Genomic DNA, 22,544 nt, shown 5'->3' on the forward strand with positions numbered 1-22,544 from the left:
TCTTTTTCCAATTGATCTATTTCTATCATATATTCCTTCTTAATTTTAGAAGTATAACTTATTATCTGACCTCTCAAATATGCCTTTATTGTTTCCCACAATATGAATTTATCATCAACTGAATGTGAATTTGTATCTAAAAAGAACTGAATCTGCTTTTTCATAAAATCACAAAAATCTTGACATTTTAGTAATTAAATCATCTATAAATTGATTCCTCTTTATCTGTCATTATCATTGTCATTATCAAAGGAGAATGATCTGACAATATTCTCGCTTTATATTCCACATTTTTCACTCTATCTTGAATATTCATTGATAATAGGAAAAAATCTATCCTTGAATATGTTTTATGTCTATTTGAATAAGATGAATAATCTCTTTCTTTTGGATTAATTCTTCTCCATACATCAATCAAGTTTAAGTCTTTCATCAATGATAGAGTTAATTTTATTACTTTTGATTTTGTGACAACCTTTGTTGATCTATCTAAAACTCGATCTAGACAAAAGTTAAAATCTCCACCTATTAATATTTTGTCATGTGCGTTAGCCAAATTCAAAAAGACCTCGTATAAATTTTACATCATTTTCATTTGGTGCATAAATATTCATACGAGTCCATAGTTCTGAAAAAATTTGACAATGTATAATTACATATCTCCCCACTGAATCAATGAATACGCTTTGTATTTTAATTGGTAAATTTTTATTAACCAAAATTGCAACTCCTCTCGCCTTTGAATTAAATGAAGCTGCAATAACATTTCCAACCCAGTCTCTTTTTAATTTCTGATGTTCTTTGTCTGTTAAATGTGTTTCTTGTAAAAAAAAGCTATACCTATTTTCATTTTTTTAATGTATGTTAAAATTCTTTTTCTTTTTACCGGTCCATTAAGCCCATTAACATTAAAACTTTAAAAATTCAGTAAATTAGTCATTATTTTTAATTATGTTACTCCAATCTATAATAATACCTAATCTTTCAACTTTCGTGGTATCTTGGGAAATCTTTTTAAAATTCTCCATGTTGCTATGTGTGTCCCCACCGATCATCCAGGCAGAAAGATAGAAGAAAAATAGAGTATAAAGAAAAAAAAACAAAATACCCCCCTACTAATGTTGTGAAAAAAAGGAACACAACATTATCCCCCTCTGTTGTACGGGTCATGGTGATCACCATGATTACACACGTGAATCCCACAGTAACCGATCCAAAGCTCCCCAGCCCCCCGCAACATAAAAAAGTATATAAGAAGAAAAAAAATACTATTCTCAATTAGTATTTCTGAAATTTTGCTTTTCTCCCCTGTATCATCCTTAAATGTCCATCACTTCCATTCACTGTCTCTATCTTCATCTTTAATCCATTATGCTTGGAAGTCTCTATGTGTAATTAGCAAATAAATGGAAGTTTTTGTGCGAACTCCTCCGCTTCTCGATAATCGGTGAAAAATCTTCTTTTTCCCTCCTCCAAAAAAATTATCAATGTTGCTGGGTGACGCATTATAAATTTATAACCCTTTTCCCATAAGACTTTTTTCGCTGGGTTAAATTCCTTCTTTCTCTTCAAAAGGTTATAACTTATATCAGATTAAAAAAGAACTGCCTTCCCTGCTATCATCAATGGCCCGTGTCTCTTTTTGGCACATTGGGCAGCTGCCTTCAGGATCTTTTCTTTATCTTGGTATCTTAAGCATTTTATCAAAATTGATCGTGGATTTCGATCAGCTTGAGGTCTTGACCTTAAGGCTCTATGAGCCCTTTCAATCTCAATTAGAGTTTCTCCTTCCATTTCCAATTTTTCAGGGATCCATTTTTGAAAAAAAAAATATTGGATCTTCTCCTTCTATATCTTCTTAAGTCCAACAATTTTAATATTGTTTCGTCTACTAAAATTTTCAAGCTTATCAATTTTTTCCATAAATTGTTTTCTTTCTGATGTCCAAGCAGTAGTATCATTTTCCATTTTATTCATTCTTTCAACTATGCCTTCTGTTGTAGTTTCCAAATCTATAATTCTCTTTTCCATTTTTTCCTGTCTTTTTGTCATTTTATCATGCATCATCTCCATATTTGTCATTTTTCTTTTGATTACTTTTAATGCGCCTAATTAATGCATTATTTGCATCAAAGTCTTTTCTATATTTCCAGAAAGACTTTTACCTCCATCTTCGTCTGATTTTTCCAGAGAAGCTGACTCTCCCTCAGATTCACTTTCACTTTCAGTTTCGGTCGTAACTGGGATTTGCAGTTCTGGTTGCTCTCGTTTGCGCATGCTCCTTCCTTCACGTTTGCGCAGTTCTCGTTGGTCTTTTTCTTTAGAAATGGTCGATGTTGCCGCAGTTTCTTGTTCTGTATCGCCGGCGGTATAAAGTACCTGAGCCCACGGTTCTTTGGCAGAAGTGGGCTTTGATTCTGTTCCAACTTGCATTGTCTTCACGGTAGTAATTTTCTTCATCTTCTGTTTGTGAGGCATAACTTGAAACAATCCGGAGTAGTTTATAAGTAACTTTTAGAAAGTAGTGACTAACTTTTCTTCACTTAAACATTAATTTATTGATTTTTTACGGGAGAGCTGGGTTCCAGCGTCTCGAACCTATGTCATCATGTGACGTCCCCCGCTTTTGCTTGTTCTTGACGAGATTAAGAGTTAAGCATTCATTACCTCCCCTCACCCCAACAATGACCTACCCCTGTAAAGCTTGTTCCCTAGCGGCCTCTGCTTTAGGATTATTAACAGATCTCCTGCATCATGTTATTCTCAGCACTTCAGTCAAAATGACCACATCCTTCTACACATCCTTCCACAACCAACTTAAGTCGATGGTACATGGTGTGAAGACAGAGCTACTTAGCACAATTGATTTAATCACTTCCATCTTGGCAGTCTGTATCACCATCACACTGCCACTTACTATGAATGCATTGACCAGAACCACAACGGAAATCACCAGGACAGCAAACCACAGGAGGAAGGGCAATATGCCCACAGCGTTCAGGAGATTCATCGGATTGATCACTGCAATCAGCATTGGTGTCACATACCCAGCTCACAGGAATACACTGAGAACTGTTGCACCAAAACTCATGTGGGCCACACTTGGAAGGAACACAACTCGTTTCGTCACTTCCATCACCACAGTCATCTTCACCATTGCACATGAATGATATTGAAATGCATTTGCCACTGGAGCAAGTAAATTCTTTTTGACTACATGTAAGGTTGCCTAGAACAAGCCAAGGTAGATAATTTAGTTTGTTTGATAGGCTTAAGATCACGGCAAGAAGTCTTCCAAATCTCGCATCTTTTCTTCAAATTTTCACAGTATTAAATTTGAAGTTTGTCCTTTGGAAGAGATTAAGTGGACAACAGGAAAGAAGTGCTTTTCCTAGTTGCAAAATGTAAAGAGTGGTAACAAAGGACTGCAGATATTAGAATTTGGAGTGAAAAAAAACACAAACCACTGGAGGAAAACTGAGGGCCAAGCAGCATCTGCGAGGGAAATGGACAGTCAACATTTCAAGTCTCAAGTGCTGTTAGGGCCTAGGACTTAAATTTCTGCAATTTATGAAATTTGCTGATGACAATTACGGGTGGCAGAGTTAGCTGTGAGAGGACACAAGGCTATAAAATCAAGAGGTACAAAGCTACACAGGTGTTGGAAACAATACTGGAAATGCCCAGATCGAGATGTTCAGTATTCTCATTATAGGTTTCCAACATTTTTTTCTAACTACTCAACCAGACAGAATCAATGATAAACTTTAAACAACCGTGATATGACCTCATCACAAAACTTCCCCACATGAGTGAATTTAAGCTCCCTTTCCTCACTTTGATTCAAGGGCCATCGAGCTGAAACGTGGCCATTTTCTCTCCAGATGCATTCTGACTTGTACAAGTTAGAGAGGGCAATGGTGAAAGTGTGAGATGGAAAAGTAAAAAATTAATGAACAGAGCAGCACATTATTAAATTGTCAAGATTCCAGCACTTGTGCTGCGCAGGGAGATAAGATGTCAAAGGGCATGGTTTGCAGAAGTAGTTTCTAAATGGGTATACCTAATAAACTTGACGGCAGGCAAATGTCATGTGGAGGGAATATACATAAAAATATAAATTATTTGCTTCTAAAAGCATTTGAGAGAATGCATTCTGCACAGGGTTATTTGAGAATGGATGCCGATCTAAACGAAGGAGCACAAGAGTAGACTAGTAGTTGGAATGTGTGGTAATCTTCCATTCACTGAGGATCAAGGCAACTTGACTGAAACAAAATCCCAAAGGAAATTGGCAAATGTGGAGTGCATGCACTATAAACATGGTTACTATTCAAAATGAAAATGGCACCTGCTTTAGACAAGCCAGTCAGTCTCAAGGGTCACAAGCCTGCTTTATAAAGCACTGGTGAGGCCTCACTTGGATTATTGTGAGCAGTTTGGGGCCCTCATCTTAGAGAGGACAAGCTGAAACTGGAGACGGTTCAAAGGAGGATCACAAAAATGATTCCAGCACTGAATGGTTTCTCATATGAAGAGCATTTGATGGCTCTGGGATGGTATCCACTGAAATTCAGAAGAATGGAGGGGGGGGGGGCCCTCATTGAAACCTATTGAATGGTGAAAGGCCTTGATAGAGTGGATGTGGAGGGGATGTTTCCTATGGTGGTAGAGTCGAAGACCAAATGACAAGGCCTCAGAATAGAGGGGTGTCCTTTTAGAAAGGAGGTGAGGAGGAATTTCTTTAGCCAGAGAGTGGTGAATCTGTGGAATTCTTTGCTACAGGCAGTTGAGTTGGCCAAGTTGTTATGTTTATTTAAGGAAGAGGTTGATAGATTCCCGACTGGTCAGGGCATGAAGAGATACGGGGAGAAGGCAGGAGATTGGGGCGGAGAGGAAACCTGGATCAGCCGTGATGAAGCGAGGTGCAGATTCAATGGGCCAAATGGACGAATTCTGCTCCTATATTTTATGGTCTAAGTCTCTGGAGCCAGTCTTCAAAATGGATAAGTAAGCAGAGTACAGAAAATTTAAGGCAAACAAAGGTAAACTTGTAATAAGCTGAGGTAGGGTAGAGGGATGGGGTATTTCCAGAGTAGCAGGAACACATAGTGAAGATCAGTCAGATCAGCCATGTTTTTACAAATGGAAAGACAGACTTGAGGAACTCAGTGGCTTCCTCCAACTCCCAATTCATATGTTCATGTTCCACGTTATCCCCAAGAAAATGCACAAGTGGTAAGGCTAGTTTTATTTTGACTGCATGCCACACTTAGATTTATCTTCCAACTGTTCTCATCTTTTTCCTATCATTCTTTCTGGTATTCCTTCACAATCCAATTACAAACATCCACTGAAAGACTAATTGTGTATACATTCTTAAAATGAAAATCTAACAGCAGCAGATCTTTGCAAACCAAAAATGATCAAGTTAACTTCATCAACTGAATTTGCACTTAACGGGTTAATCCATAAGCTGATATGCTTCCAAGAGGAAGAAATCTGATTAAATTGATTTCATTTATTGTGGCAATGTACAGATTAGCAATGCTTTGTTAAAACTATTAGTATTACTTGTGTACAAGTTACATATCTACCATTCTTGTCTCTTTAAAACACAGGATGCACTGATTTGATGATCTTCAACGTTTGATAGCCTATTAAATATTTTTCCCTCCAAGGTGTTTTTCACTCGGACTGTCAGGGTGAAGATTGAAAGGCAGTGGTTTCAACTTACCACAATCCTCTTCATCACTGCCTGAAATGCAATCCCTTTCACCGTCACATTTCCAACAAACAGAAAGCGACCTGCTCCAACTGCGGGAAGAAGGGCCATTTCGCCAAGGTCTGTAAGTCTAAACCGCGAGCGAGGTCGAGCAGCGCTGCGTGTGAGACTTGGGGGCCGCCATCTTGCATGCCAGGATATAGGCGGCCATCTTTGTCGGCGTCAACATGCCCCGCCCCCGAGCCGCCAGTGCTTACCGGGCACCAAGACGGCTCAACTCTGGCCACCGTGACCCTCGACCAAAGCGCCCCACACCAGCTTGCAAGGTCGATGGTGGACATCCTGGTGGAGGGGCACAGGACTAGCTGCCTGTTTGACACGGGCAGCACTGAGAGTTTTATTCACCCGGACACAGTGCAACGCTACGCATTCGTGACGCGGCCGGTAAGCCAGAGGGTTACCTTGGCTTCTGAGTCGCATTCCACAGACATCCGGGTGGGTTGTGTAGTGACACTGGTGGTACAGGGCACAGAATATATGAACTCCGTGCTACTGGTCATGCCTCAACTGTGCGCACCTGTGCTATTGGGGCTGGACTTCCAGAGCCACCTTGAAAGTGTGACTATGGCATATGATGGGCCCCTCCCACCACTCACTGTCAGGAATCCTCAGTTTGGTGGGACTTCGCCTTATACCCCGTTACTGCACACACACACACCCACCCACATGTCCCGCCCAGCGCCATGCCGACAGCTGCGCTACCGACACCACTTGCAGCCTCTCCACCCTCAAGATTCCTCCCCCATCGCTGTTCGCCAACTTGACCCCCGACTGTAAACCTGTGGCAACTAAAAACAGGAGGTAAAGCGCGGGGGACAGGGCCTTCATTCAGTCGGAGGTGCAGCGGCTGCTCGGGGAGGGGATCATTGAGCCAAGCACAAGCCCTTGGCGGTCCCAGGTGGTTGTTGTTCAGACTGGGCAGAAAGATAGGATGGTCGTGGACTATAGTCAAACCATCAATAGGTTGCTGGTCGAGAGGATTCACCTTCTACATGCAAACCCCTAGTATGCCTACGTGGTCTTACCTGATGGGCGGGAGGACACGGTCTCTGTCCGCGACCTGGCACCCACAGGAGCACCAGACCACTACCCCAAACACTCCATGGTAACAATGAACCCTGTACCCGAGGTGACACCACGCACACCAGGCCCTACACAGACTCCTCACGACACTCATATACCGGGCATTTCATATGCATATATACCAGGTGCCTCGCACACGCGTGAGGGATCACTGACGCCTAGTGGGCCGCCACCTCCAGTTAGGCCGGAACCAGCACAACCTCCGTCTCCGGTACAATCACCACCGGCACCTGTGCAATCACCACCACCGGCATCTGTGCAGTCACAGCCGGTGCTACATAGATCACAGCGACAGATTCGACCACCTGATAGACTTAACCTGTAAGAAACTTCGCCACATGGGGACTCTTTTTAAAACAAAGGGAGGGTGAATGTGGTGAACTACATATACCTGTCTGGACACGCCCCCTGCTGTCTGCTCCTGTGGCTCCTCCCACAGACCCCTGTATAAAGGCGACTGAGGCCGGAGCCCGGCCACTCAGTCTCCAGGATGTAGTATGGTGATCACTCGCTGCTTGTTCCTTCTTCCAGACAATAAAAGCCGATATCTCACCTTTACGTCTCAGAGTGAGTTATTGATGGTGCATCACAACTTACCACAATTCTCTTCATCACTGCCTGAAATGCAATCCCTTTCACCGTCACATTTCCAACGAACAGGAATACACTGAAGCCAATCAGTGCCACAGCTGATTTCATTCATCCGACAGGTTCTTATGTCTAAAACAACAAGGCAGTTAGTTCAGATTCCAGAAGTGTATGATTCTGGCACAGTTAAGAACAAACTCATTCTGACCAAGGGATCCAGACCCAAAATATCAACCATTTCTTTCCCCAGGTGCTGCCTAACCTGCTGAGTGTTTCCAATATTTTGTTTTTAATAACACAAATAGCTTGCTGATATTAACCAGAAGACTCACCCAACATTGCCACTATGAGGTTCTTCCATCAGAAGAAAAGACCAACTTAGGGGAAAGACTACAATCTTGGGCAGTTTATCAAATTTCAACTGGACCTGGATAAGGCTGCATTTTGGTAATAATATTTTTAATTTTCATTCTTTTGCAATTTAAATACCTGGTATGTTTATTGCTAGTTTGCAACATTATCCAAGTAAAACTTGCATTCAGTTTTATTAATTTGTAGTTTTTACTGTGCTTAAACAATTCAAATCAAAACTTATCCCATTTCACGGCAAACAGAGAAACCTTAAGAATTCCAAGCAGAACTTTAAATAATTCTTTGAAACTGCAAAATGCTCCCTTTGTTCTAAACCAAGTGAATTTAAGACTATGGCATCATCCAGAAACATGTTCAATGTTTTTAAAGGGGATAAACTACCTTTAAACCAACCAGGCAAATATCAGTGACACACTTACCAAGTGGGGAGTTGAGCAGCAGCTGGGAAAATCCAAGTTAAATGCAATTGGCCTAACGATTTTGTAAAAGAATGATTCCCAGGAGCTTTTAAAGTGGACAATTTGCTCAATGTTTGAAAAAAACACACGAATTTAGAGTACTCAAGACAAACACAAAGCTATAGAAATGTGATTACACAATATAGATAAAATCAAAAACTTATGACAGGTTTCAGGGGCCTCGTCAGATCCGTCTTCGCAGTCAGCACTGCCATCATATTGCCATTTACTGGGTATACATTGTCCATGAAGACAGGTGAAATCAGTCTTAGGACAGGAAGCATTAGCTAGGAAAACAAATTTAATTCAAACAGTACTTAATAAGTAGTGTTTACTCAATTCAGCTGGCTGTTGAAAGTACCAGACTGATATTGCTAAATCTAATTTTTGATGGATACAATTACATTTGGCCTCAGTAAATGTTCTGCTGAAAATTTAATGATTGCCTTAGGTAATCATTCTCTTTTATTAAGCCAAAGGTTTGGGGATTGGGGAAGATGAGGACAGAATAAAATAGAACATACTTCTCAAAACAATTGCACTAAAAAAAACCTTTAGATTCAAGCCATTGCTCCATCAGCAGCTTTTGAATTTACTAAAGTCTGGAAGAGAAAAGTCTAAAATTGAGCAAAAAAATAAAGCAGGTGTGGTGGAACCAGTGAGCCGGCTAATGGCGGCTGACAAGTTCTGCTTTTGCTTCTGGCCAGTGCTGGCAACATCAAGTTGAACCTGAGTTTCATCATGTACAGCACTGAGTGACTGGACCATTGATAAGGTAGAAGCTTTATTTATACCCATAACAAACCACACAGAATACAAATACCTGGGGCATCTGGAAGGGCAACAGTTTTGGCAACCATTCAAAACCACCCACTCTGTTTCCTCCATAATGCAATTAACCTCATTTTCCCCAGCCTCTCTAGGCTCCTGTGCAGATTGCCTGTTTGGCCAGATACTTCTAACAACTGATACGTCACCTGAAGGATGATTGAGCAAATACTTCAGGACACTGGGAAGTTAGTTCCCTTCATTTTTACCAACTTGAGATGGTGTTGTAAAGCTTTGGAGTTTTGGAGTTACTCAGCATGGAAACAGATCCTAAACCAACCAAGCTGCACAACTGAGCTCAATACCTGTTCCATATCCCTCTCAGCCTTTCCAAATAATGTACCTCGCCAAATGTCTTTTCTCATTGTATCTGCCTCTACCATCTTCTCCAGCAGTTCTTTCCATATGTGCACCACCACCTGTGAAACAAGTTCCACCTCAAATACCCCGATGAATCTTTCCACTCTCACTTTTGCCCATGTCCTGTAGCGTTGGACTACCCTACCCAAGGGAAATGCCTGGGACATTTAGAAAGTTCACCCCTAAGCCTCTTGCATTCCACAGAACCGAGTCCAAGCCTATCCAGCTTCATAACTCCAAACCTCGTCACAGCAGTATCCCCATATCATTTTTTTTGCACCTTTCAGTGTAATGACATCTTTCCTTTGGCAGGGTGACCAGAAATGCACTCGGCGCTCCAAACGTGGAGTTACCAATGTCCTGTACAACTGTAATATGATGTCCAACTCCTGTACTCAATATCCTGACTAAAGAGGACCAAGTGCCTTTTTCAACACCCTGGCTACCAATGTCATCACTTTCAAAGAATTATGGAAATGTTCTACAACTCTTCATTTACATTGCAAGTCCTGCCCTGGTTTGTCATACCAACGAGCCACACCACACATCAGAATCAAACTCCGAAACTTCAGAACACTGGCCTAGTTGATCAAGATGCTGCATTCATCTTAGATAACCCCACACAGGCTCTGTAATTACTTCCTAGACACATTTGAACAAGCCCCAAAGATGTATTGCTCTTTATGTATTTTAAGACCTCCATGCCTAATCTAATGTATACTCTTTTCAAGGTATCACTAACTTGGAGTCCCACTAGTATCAATGACTTTCACAGGAAATACAGTCAAATATCTGATTAGGATCTCAACCCCCATTTCCTGTGGCTCCAAGAAGATGATCTTGCTTATCATTTTTTCCATCCTTTTATTATCATTATTAATAACAACAAAATAAAATTGGTACATAGATAATGGGATTACAAATGTACATATTTCAACTAACTATAAAAGATTACAAGAACAATGATTACAGTATAAATGAGTATTCCCACATCGTAAATGATACAATATACAAATAGACAAGGCAAACCTAGGTGTATCATAATATAGAATAAAAAGGAAAAAAGAAAAAAAAAATCATTATGCAGAAAAAACTAATCTAAAAAACTAATAATAGAAGAAAAAAAAAGAGAAAAAAAAGAAAAAATAAAGAGAGAAAAAAAAGGGCTGTTTATAATACCTCACAAAAATACAAAATCATCAGTGTCGTCAACTCCAATCCTCTTAACATATATGAAATCAAAACTGGAAAATCAAATAGGCCTGGAACAGGGTCCTATTACATCATATGAAAATATTGAATAAATGGTCTCCATATCTTTTCAAATTTAGTAGAAGTGTCAAATGCACCACTTCTATTTTTTTCTAAATGTAAACATAACATAGTTTGAGAAAACCAATGAAATACAGTAGGAGGATTAATTTCCTTCCAATTCAACAAAATAGATCTTCCAGCCATTAGTGTAAGAAATGCAATCATTCGACAAGCGGAAGAAGATAAATGAAGTGAGTCCATCATTGGTAAACCAAAAATTGCAGTAATAGGATGGGGTTGTAAATCAATGTTCAATACCGCAGAGATAATATCAAAAATATCTTTCCAATATTTTTTCAAAAGTGGACACGACCAGAACATAGGAGTTAAAGACGCTTTTTCAGATTGACTTCTATCACAAATAGGATTTATATAGGAATAAAAATGAGCCAATTTATCCTTGGACATATGAGCCCTATGTACGACCTTAAACTGTATTAGTGAATGTTTGGCACATATAGATGATGTATTAACTAATTGAAGACTTTTATCCCAATTCTCAATAGGAATAATAAGGTTAAGCTCTCTTTCTCCAATCATTTTTTGTCTTATAAAGGGGCTCTGAACGTATCTTCATAATTATATTATAAAATTTTGATATAAGCCCTTTCTGAAAGGGGTTTAATTCAAACAAATTCTCCATAATACCTGAAGACTCAAAGTTTGGAAAAGTAGAAAGTACAGTAGTATTTTAAAAATTCCTAATCTGTAAATATATAAAAAAAATGAAATCTAGGCAAATTATATTTATTAGATAATTGCTCAAAAGACATAAAACAATTATCCAAAAATAAATCAGAAAATCGTAGTAATCCTTTAGTCTTCCAAGCCAAATAAGCTTGATCTATAGTTGAAGGGTGGAAAAAACAATTGCATACAATAGGAATATTTAAAACAAACTGAGTCAACCCGAAAAATTTCCGAAATTGAAACCATATACGTAAAGTATGTTTAACTATCGGGTTGTCAATTCGTTTTGGCAATTTAGAAAGAGCAAAAGGGAGAGAAGTCCCCAAAGTAGAACCCAGTGCAAAACCTGGTACCAATTTAATTTCCAGGCTCACCCAATGAGGGCTAAAAGATCCATCCCAATCTTTCAACCAACATGTCAAATATCTAATATTAACTGCCCAATAATAAAATCTAAAATTAGGCAATGCTAACCCACCTTACTTCTTTGCCTTCTGTAAGTATATTTTACCTAACCTGGGATTTTTATTCTGCCAAATATATGAGGAAGTTTTTGAATCAATATTAGTAAAAAAAGATTTCGGAATAAAAATTGGTACTGCTTGAAAAATATATAAGAACTTGGGTAAAATAACCATCTTAATAATGTTAATCCGACCTATCAGAGATAAAGATAATGGTGACCATTTAGTAAACAAGCATTTAATCTGATCAATTAAGGGTACAAAATTAACCTTAAATAAGTCTTTATGGTTTTTTGTGATTTTAATCCCTAAGTAAATAAAAGAGTCATTAACTAATTTAAAAGGTAAGTTTCCATAAATTGGGACCTGTCTATTTAAAGGAAACAATTCACTCTTATTAAGATTTAACTTATACCCAGAAAAATCACTAAATTGAGCCAACAATGATAAAACTACAGGAATGGATTTCTCAGGATTGGAAATAAATAATAATAAATCATCTGCATACAAAGGTAACATGAATATCTGTCCCACGATTAATACCAAGAATATCCTGTGATTCTCTGATAGCAATTGCCAAGGGTTCTAAAGCAATATCAAATAATAGTGGACTAAGAGGACAGCCTTGTCTAGTGCCCCGAAATAAACAAAAAAAGGGAGATCTTTGATTATTAGTAAACACCGAGGCTACTGGGGTATGATAAATCAGTTTAATCCAGGAAATGAATGTCGGACTAAAATTAAACTTCTCCAACACATTAAATAAGTATGGCCATTCAACTCTATCAAATGCTTTCTCTGCATCTAATGAAATAACACATTCTGAAATATTATGTGAAGGAGTATACACAATATTCAATAACCTCCTAACATTAAAAAAAGAATAACGATTTTTAATAAAACCGGTTTGATCTTCCGAGATAATTTGGGGTAATACCTTCTCCAACCTGGATGCAAGTAACTTGGAAACAATCTTGGAATCTACATTCAGTAAGGATATTGGTCTATAGGATGCACAATCAGTAGGGTCTTTATCTTTCTTCAATATTAAAGAAATGGAAGCTCTATAAAAAGATTGTGGCAAATTGCCCAATCTAATTGCTTCTACAAAAACCCTGTATAACCAAGGAGAGAGAGTAGTGGAAAAACGTTTAAAAAATTCTGCTGTATACCCATCCGGACCAGTTGCTTTCCCTGAATTCATGGAGGAAATAACCCCTTTGATTTCTGCATCAGTCATAGGAGTTTCCAATATTGAAAGATCATCTGGTGATAATTTTGGGAAATTCAATTTCCCAAGAAAATCACACATGGTACTACAATCCTGAGGAAATTCAGAATGATACAGGGAAGTATAAAAATCTTGAAATTATTTATTTATCTCATCATGGTTAACTGTCAAATCCCCATTTTGCTGACGGATCTTAGTAATTTGACGGTTAACCAAAGCATTCTTCAATTGACTAGCTAGCAGTTTACCTGATTTATCACTATAACCTTGCTTATCTTTAAGGAGCCCTATTCTCTCCCTAGTTATTTGCTTGGCCTCAATGCATTAGAAAATACAAGAAAAAAGCATTACTTTACATTATCTGCCAAAACCATTTCGTGCTCCTTTTTGCCCTACCCCAACGATTTTCCTTGCATTCCACTCCTATATTCTAAACTCAAAGGATTCACTTGATCCCCAGCTGTCCATACCTGACACACACTCAGTGGCCACTTTATTAGGTACCTCCTGTAGGTTCAATGTGTTGCGTTTTCAGGGATGCTCTCAGCGCACCATTGCTATAACTGTGGGTATCTGAGTTACTGCCACCTTTCTGTCAGCCTGAATTGGTCTGGCCATTCCCCTCTGACTTCTCATTAACAATACGTTTTTGCCCAGAGTACTGCCACTCACTGGAGGTCTTTTTGGTTTCTCACACCATTCTCTGTAAACTCGAGAGACTGTTTTGTGTGCAAATACCAGGAGATAAGCAGTTACTGAGATAGACAAACTACCCTGTCTGTCACCAACAATCATTTCACAGTCAAAGTCACTTAGATCACATTTTTCCACATTCTGATGTTTGGTCTGATCAACAACTGAACCTCTTGACCATGTCTGCATGCTTCTATGCATTAAAGTCCTGCTGCATGATTGATTGATTAAATATTTGCATTAATGAGAAGATCTGCCAGGCGATGCTGAAGATGTTCTACGAGTCTGTGGTGGCCAGTGCTATCATGTTTGCTGTTGTGTGCTGGGGCAGCAGGCTGAGGGTAGCAGACACCAACAGAATCAACTAACTCATTCATAAGGCCAGTGATGTTGTGGGGGTGGAACTGGACTCTCTGACGGTGGTGTCCGAAAAGAGGATGCTGGCCAAGTTGCATGCTATCTTTGGCAATGTCTCCCATCCACTCCATAATGTACTGGTTAGGCACAGGAGTACGTTCAGCCAGAGACTCATTCCACCGAGATGCAACATTGAGTATCATAGGAAGTCATTCCTGCCTGTGGCCATCAAACTTTACAACTCCTCCCTCGGAGTGTCAGACACCCTGAGCCAATAGGCTAGTCCTGGACTTATTTCCACTTGGAATAATTTACTTATTATTATTTAATTATTTATGGTTTTATATTGCTATATTTCTACACTATTCTTGGTTGGTGCGACTGTAACAAAACCCAATTTCCCTCGGGATCAGTAAAGTTTGTCTGTCTGTACCTAATAAAGTGGCCACTGAATGTACATCAAAGATTAATCCTTTTCCAAAATTAAATATCCCGTGAAATATTACTGCATCCAAAATCTTTCTCATGGCTATTTCAATCACATACCACTGAGGCATTTGCTCGATTCAATTGTGTACCTCTGGAAGTGAAGATATTCAGTATCTAGCAGGTTTAATAATCAATACAATAGCTGTTGGAATTAAATTGAAAAGGCAGTTAAAGATGGAATAAGTGAAATAAGGATGACTTTGCAGGAATAGTGTCATGGAACTGAAAATATATGATATAAAATCTTTAAAATGAAATCACTCAACTAATACAAATCAGTTCGTTCACACCAAATCTCATTGGACCAATGACCCATTAATCTACTTCTTACAAATCTTTTCCAATTAAGTTTGAGCTTAAGATCTAATTCATTGTAGCAGTTTCCAAAATCTTCACAAATACTTCTGCACGAAGTTTCTCCAGATGCAACAGTGCGCGTTTCAAAACAGCTTACCTGCTTTACACTCCCTATCGTTCTCCACATCCAGTCCAGCCGGACACACACAAGTGGATTTGGGGAACTGATCAGCGAGTGGAGCAGGGAGGCACAGGTACTCACAACCTCCATTTTTCAGCTTTTCATTGCACTGATTTTTTCCTGTATGAGCACGGAGAAATTTCAAAGTCAGTAATTTGGGAAAGTAGACCTTGGTAGAGGCAATTACTTATTTATGACAGCACACCATTATAATGGTGAAGATTTTCTCAAATTTACTGACATCGCGATGCCCAGTTCCATTTATCTGACGCAGGGGTTCAAACTTGTCAGCCATTGCTGGGTGATTAAATGGAGAAAAAAAAAAGATAATTGGTATAGCAGTTTTTGAATTGATTATTAGACATTGTGCTTTGAATAAACCAAGCCTAAGACTATTACAACAGCAGTGCTATGATTCAATGCATCCCGGTTAGTAACTTTATAGAAAAGATGCCAGTTACACTGTGTGTCTTACCAGATGGCTGCAATAATGGATGAAATACAAAGACATCTTGAGGTTGATTAAGGTTGGAAGCTAGAGTCTCCACATTTTCTCCTGTATATTTATTGGCTCCATAGATGGCTGCATTCATTTCATCAGTCCAGAATACACGATCCTGAAATGTGCAAAAAAAAAAAAAATCACGACAGGGGAAAGAGTAAATGGAATCAGCTGAGCAACAGAATTCTCAGGAGTTTAAGATAACTTCTTGCAATAAGCAAACTTGAGAGTACAGATGTAGATCAAAGCGCTCCGCTGAAGACCATCTAAAGCACTTACACTCAAGATGAGAGCTAAAGTTTCCATCCAAGGGCAAACCTGGCTGATCACACAGGCACGTCGTTATAGGCCCTGACTTTTGTAAGACCTTGTGCTTAAAATTATTCTTAACCCATTTGGGAACTCAGCTGGGGGTCACATTATTCATTTATCTTTAAGGCTTCCAATGCAGAGCTTAAAGGAAGACAGTTATTTCTTCAGCGGTTTGATCGCGGCACGGCTGCGCAAGTGCGTGGACATCAGCCAGTGAGAACAGTGAGAAGAGTTTAAAAGGAGACACCTTATGGAGCGGGATTCCGAGTAGAGGGAGACAGAGTAGAAAGGCTTTGGCTCAACGGGGCTTTGGTGATAATGGGAGCTATAGGCAGGTAGTCACACTGGGACCTGGGGAGACAGATTAAATGGTTAATAGTCAGGAGAAGGAAGGGCAGGAGTCAGATGCTAGAGAGCACCCCTGTGGCTGTACCCCTTGACAATAAGTACTCCTGCTTGAGTACTGTTGGGGGGGGGGGGGAACAGCCTGCCTGGGGGAAGCACAGTGGTCACGCTTCTGCCACAGAGTCTGGCCCTGTGGCTCAGAAGGGTAGGGAAAGGAAGAGGATGGCAGCAGTGATAGGGGTAGTCAGGGGGTCAGACGGGCGATTCTGTGGATGCAGGAAAGAAGCATGGATGGTAGTTTGCCTCCCAGGTGTCAGGGTCCGGGATGTTTCTGATCGCGTCCACAATATCTTAAAGTGGGCAGTCTACAAAATGAAATGGGAAGGTGAACAGCCAGAGGCTGTGCCACATATTGGTACCAAAGACATAGGGAAGAGGTCCTGAAAGCAGACTACAGGGAGTTAGGAAGGAAGTTGAGAAGCAGGACCACAAAGGTAGTCTTCTTGGGATTACTGCCTGTGCCACCTGACAGTGAGTATAGGAACAGAGTGAAGTGGAGGATAGGTGTGTGGCTGAGAGATTGGAGCAGGAGGCAGGGATTCAGATTTCTGGATTATTGGGACCTCTTTTGGGGCATGTGTAACCTGTACAAAAAGGACAGGTTGCACTTGAATCCCAGGGGGACCAATATCCTGGCGGGGAGGTTTGCTAAGGCTATTGGGGGGTGTTTCAACCAGGACAGTCGGGGGGTGGGAATCAAACTGAAGAGACGGAGGAAGAGGCTTAATGTTTAGGGGATACTTTCATGGAGTTCTACATTGGTACATTCCAATGAGACAAGGAAAGGATGGTAGGGTACAGGAACTGTGGTGTACAAAGGCTGTTGTAAATCTAGTCAAGAAGAAAAGAAGAGCTTATGAAAGGTTATAAGATTATAAGGCTAGCAGGAAGGATCTTAAGAAAGAAATTAGGAAAGCCAGAAGGGGCCAAGAGAAGACCTTGGCAGACAGGATTTAGCAAAACCCCAAGGCATTCTACAAGTACATGAAGAGCAAGAGGATAAGATGTGAGAGAATAGGACCAATCAAGTGTTACAGTGGAAAAGTGTGTATGGAACAGGAGGCGATAGCAGAGATACTTAATGCATACTTTGCTTCAGTATTCACTATGGAAATGAATCTAGGCAATTATAGGGATGATTTACAGTGGACTGAAAAGCTTCAGCATGTAGGTATTAAGAAAGAGAATGTGCTGGAGTTTTTGGAAAGCATCAAGTTAGGTAAGTCATTGGGACTGGACAAGATGTACCCCAGGCTACTGTGGGAAGTGAGGGAGGAGATTGCTGAGCCTCTGGCAATGATATTTGCATCATCAATGGGGACGGGAGAGGGACAGGTAAGTTTCTGGAGGACTGAAGGGTTGCAGATGTTGTTCCATTATTCAAGAAAGAGAGCAGAGATAGCCCAGGAAATTATAGACCAGTGAGCCTTACTTCAGTGGTTGGTAAGTTGATGGAGAAGATCCTGAGAGGCAGGATTTATGAACATTTGGAGAGGCATAATATGATTAGGAATAGTCAGCATGGCTTTGTCAAAAGCAGGTCATGCCTTGCCATACTGATTGAATTTTTTGAGGATGTGACTAAACACATTGATGAAGGTAGAGCAGTAGATGCAGCGTATATGGGTTTCAGCAAAGCATTTGACAAGGTACCCCATGCAAGGCTTATAGAGAAAGTAAGGAGGCATGGGGTCCAAGAAGACATTACTTTGTGGATCCAGAACTGGCTTGCCCACAGAAGGCAAAGAGTGGTTGTAGACAGGTCATATTCTGCCTGGAGGTCAGTCACCAGTGATGTGCCTTAGGGATCTGTTCTAGGACCCCTAGTCTTCGTGATTTTTAAAAGTGACCTGGATAAGGAATTGGAGGGATAGGTTAGTAAATTTGCTGATGACACAAAGGTGTTGTGGATAGTGTGGAGGCCTATCAGAGGTTACAGCGGAACATTGACAGGATACCAAACTGGGCTGAGAAGTGGCATATGGAGTTCCACCCAGGTAAGTGTGAATTGTTTCATTTTGGTAGGTCAAATATTATGGCAGAATATAGTATTAATGGTAAGACTCTTCGCAGTGTGGAGGATCAGTGAGATCCTGGAGTCAGAATCCAGAGGACACTCAAAGCTGCTGTGCAGGTTGACTCTGTGGTTAAGAAAGCATATGGTGCATTGGCCTTCATCAATCATGGGAGTGAGTTTAGGAGCTGAGAGGTAATGATGCAGCTATATAGGACCCTGGTCAGACCCCACTTGGAGCACTGTGCTCAGTTCTGGTCACCTCACTACAGGAAGAATGTGGAAACCATAGAAAGGGTGCAGAGGAGATTTACAAGGCTGTTGCCTGGGTTGGGGAGCGTGTCTTATGAGAATAGGTTGAGTGAACTTGGCCTTTTTTCCTTGGAGCGACAGAGGATGCCAAGTGACCTGATAGAGGTGTATAAGATAATGAGAGGTATTGACGGTGGATAGTCAGAGGCTCTTTCTCAGGGCTGAAATGGCTAGCATGAGAGGGCACAGCTTTAAGGTGCTTGGAAGTAGGTACAGAGGAGATGTCAGGGGCAAGTTGTGTTTTTTATGCAGAGAGTGGTGAGTGCATGGAATGGGCTGCTGGCGACGGTGGTGAAGGTAGATACTATAGGGTCTTTTTAGAGACTCCTGGACAGGTACATGGAGTTCAGATAAATAGAGGGCTATGGGTAACCCTAGGTAATTTCTAAAGTAAGGACATGTTCGGCACAGCTTTGTTTCAATGTTTCTATGAGATTGTATCACCAAACTCTGCTACTAACTCGCTTGGGATAAGTCTGTGATACCACAAGCAATCATTAATGATTGGATAACACAGCTCAATATCAGCCCTTTCTATGAAATTGTAGTCCTGACCCACGAACTTGAGAGCACAGCTGCAATCTTCAGGCTTCTGGTCTACATTTTACTCCATGATACAAGTTTCATGGAGAGACCCTAAACCACAACTCATATTGCACCAAGTTGCTTGTTTTCAAAGTAATATTTCTAAATTCCTACAGAAAATGTCCCAGACCTCAAAGAGTAGTGATTAGTTTATAGCAGGAATTTGGTGCATTCTTACTGCATCCTCAAATTTTAGTTAATATAAAAATATTGCACTAAATTTTGTACAATTGCAGCAGGATAACTTTTTGAACTATGTTCCAATTATTCACTTAGGAATATAAGCAAAGAGTAATAATACTTGCTCTTTAGTGAACAATTTGCAAATTATTAGATTAGTGGCAAGACTAAACTTTATTGACACAAGTAAATAAGCTTAAATCTTAACAGACTGACCAGCTCTGGAGTTCAGGCTCTCAGAGGCATTGATGCAATCTGAAGCATCAGCCATACAACACAGAAACAGGCCCTTGAGCCCATCTTATCCATTCTAACCATCAAGTACACATTTACATTAATCTCAGACTACCAGATGATTTTCCCACCCAAACTATATTTAAACCTAAACCGTAGACAATGAAAGAAATTAAAATTGGACTATTTGGTCAAGGACTTTTTACCTCAAATACTGCAACAGCACAAGGATGAGCAAGGAATTCCAAGGAGAAAAGCACTGTTCTTCTGTTTTGTCCATTGAAGTTAATATATGATAATGAGTGCAGTTTGGAGTCAACCCAATAAAAAGAACTTTTCACAAGATCTGTGGAGAAGCAAATGATCAACCATGTGCCAAAAGGGAAATGCAAGAAAGAAAACTACATGCCCACTACCAAGTGCAATGCCATTTGGTGATTCAATCTCTGTATTAACCAGAAGCTGCCTGCTAATGCCATTCATACCAGCTTTTTCTATCGTCGGAGGTACTCCTAGATCTGACCAGTAAATAAACCTTGCAAAGCAAAATAATGTAAAACAAATCATCTTTAAAATTAATCAAGACAAATGCATTATATATGGAACACCAAACTGACTGCTCATTGCCCAATTTTCAATATTCCTGGCATCAAGCAAAATTAAATCATTTTGTAGACTGCCCACCACAATTTCAGCTTTGTAGCTTTTTGTTCTTGAAAGCAAGAGTTTAGTTCCATAAAATCAGGAAAAGGTTGAGGTCTGTGGACCTACACAGCCCAGGGAACTTTTATCTAGTCTAGCTGAACACAAGAGGAGCCACTGTAATCAAACCATTAAAACATCGCCACACTGTTTAGCAGGAAAGGAAACATTTGATTTTGATCTTCAAGGTAGGCCATCATAAAACACACATTTAGATCAACATTTACTAATAACCTCATGAATTTGCCATACAAAATTTGGAAAGAAATAAACATCTTTGAAAACAAAGTGATCAAATGTGGAGTGGTGAGGGAGTGGGTGACAAAAGGGAATTAGAAGCGTTGGACAAACTGTGTTGAATAACCTATATGCTCATCCCCCAAAAAATTAAAGGTTACATTAGTTGCATTGTTTAGTATTCCTTCGTTTCCTACAACCACAGTCGCCCATTCCAAAATGGATCCAATAAGAGATATGAGTGACAGTTAAATAGTAGAATAAATAAAAAACAATGTTAAGATTCTGTACCCCATCAATGGATCAACTGCCACAGACGCTGGCTCCCTCAGGCCAGTTTCAAAGAGGACCTTCCTTTTGGTTCCATTGAAAGTAGCCACAGATATAGTTTTAGATACATCATCAGTCCAGTAGATATGCTTATAGATCCAATCCACAGCAATTCCGTTTGAATTGTTTACATCTTTAAGGATCCTTGAAACATCAAGAATTTTCTTCTCGTGCATGGTCAAGCTGAGGATGGTTTGGAGAAATAACACAACCCATGACATTAAGTTGTTTTAATTGTGCGAGTATTAAGTTCTGAAATTCCTCAGGATTAGTACCATGCCAGAAAAGTTAAACTATCCACTTTCCAAATGAATACTTTAACAAGTGTGAAGGAAAAGGAACATTTGAAGCTCAGTTTGCAGCATGGCAATCTGCAGTAGTATTGAGGATTCATTACCTGAAGAGAGCCTGCTGGCCCTCGTCAGCCCAAAATATTCTCTCCTCTGCAACGTCAGTGTCCAGTGCCACAGCATTCCTCAGCTGTGCAACAATTTGGGTGTACTCCTGGTGATGTAGTCCCAGCTTGTGGATGTCATGGTGATTTGTGAAGATCAAATAAGGCTCTTTGCCTAGAAGGGATCGCAGTTAAATTGCTTTTTGTTAAAAGAAAGGAAAAATGCAAGGGAAATTCAGTACAACGGTTCCACCTGGGCTACTTTCAATTCAAGAATTCAAGAATTTCAGGCAAGTATCAGGAGAAGCCATCTCCATTGCAAGTTTTTCTGTCTTTATCTCTTGACTGGTACTGTCTAGTTTATAGGAAATTCCAGTATTCACCTGTGATTTCAGTAACAGCCTGACCAGCATCTGCCAGCTTTAACACATCGTTTCTCTAACTGACCTCAGCCTATTGACCAGATCACTCCATAAACATCTAGACCACCTTAGTGACCCTGGTCTTGCCCTAAAAAAAGTTCTTCCTTTGTTCTACCATCTCACTTCGCTGCAAGCTTGTTTTTTTCCCCACTTCCCCAGTTCAAATCAAGTGTCTTCAATCTGAAACACCTTCCGCAGATGCTGCCCGACCTGTGGTATGCTTCCAGTGAATGCAGTTTTGAATGCTGCACGCCTTTAGTGAAAAAATAGATACCAAAAATAGATTGTTGACAGAAACAAGGACAATTTGAAGGACATTGTTAGATACGCAGGTTTGATGTATTAAACAGCATAGATTGCTTGAGAGGGAAAATTTATCCCCTGACTAAACGTACATGATGGTCAATGAAGTTACCTTCTCATTAACCATATATCCAAGAGCTCAAATCCTTCTTCAGCCTTGTCCCTCACCCCTATGCCTCAGTCCACTACCAGCAATCTTCAAACTTTGTTCTATTCAAAGTTCTTCCTTAGAATGAAGTTTTTCCCACTTATTCTGGTAGCAAAGAAAGTGCTGAACCTTCAAGAATTAGAACCATGTTCTGATAAAACAACTGGGAAATTTCAGGAACATTTGATTAACATGGCCTCCTCTACTGCCATGATGAGGCCAAACTCAGGTTGGAGGAGCAACACCTCATACACCGTCTGGGTAGTCTCCAGCC

General features: G+C 40.1%; 1 pseudogene; it reads right to left on the reverse strand.

Annotated features, from left to right (window-relative positions):
- LOC132394753 (very low-density lipoprotein receptor-like) overlaps positions 1–22,544 on the reverse strand; it is a 56,877-nt pseudogene that overhangs the window by 18,722 nt on the left and 15,611 nt on the right.

This window comes from Hypanus sabinus, chromosome 5 (genome assembly GCF_030144855.1).
Source record: "Hypanus sabinus isolate sHypSab1 chromosome 5, sHypSab1.hap1, whole genome shotgun sequence".
Lineage (NCBI taxonomy): Eukaryota > Metazoa > Chordata > Chondrichthyes > Myliobatiformes > Dasyatidae > Hypanus > Hypanus sabinus.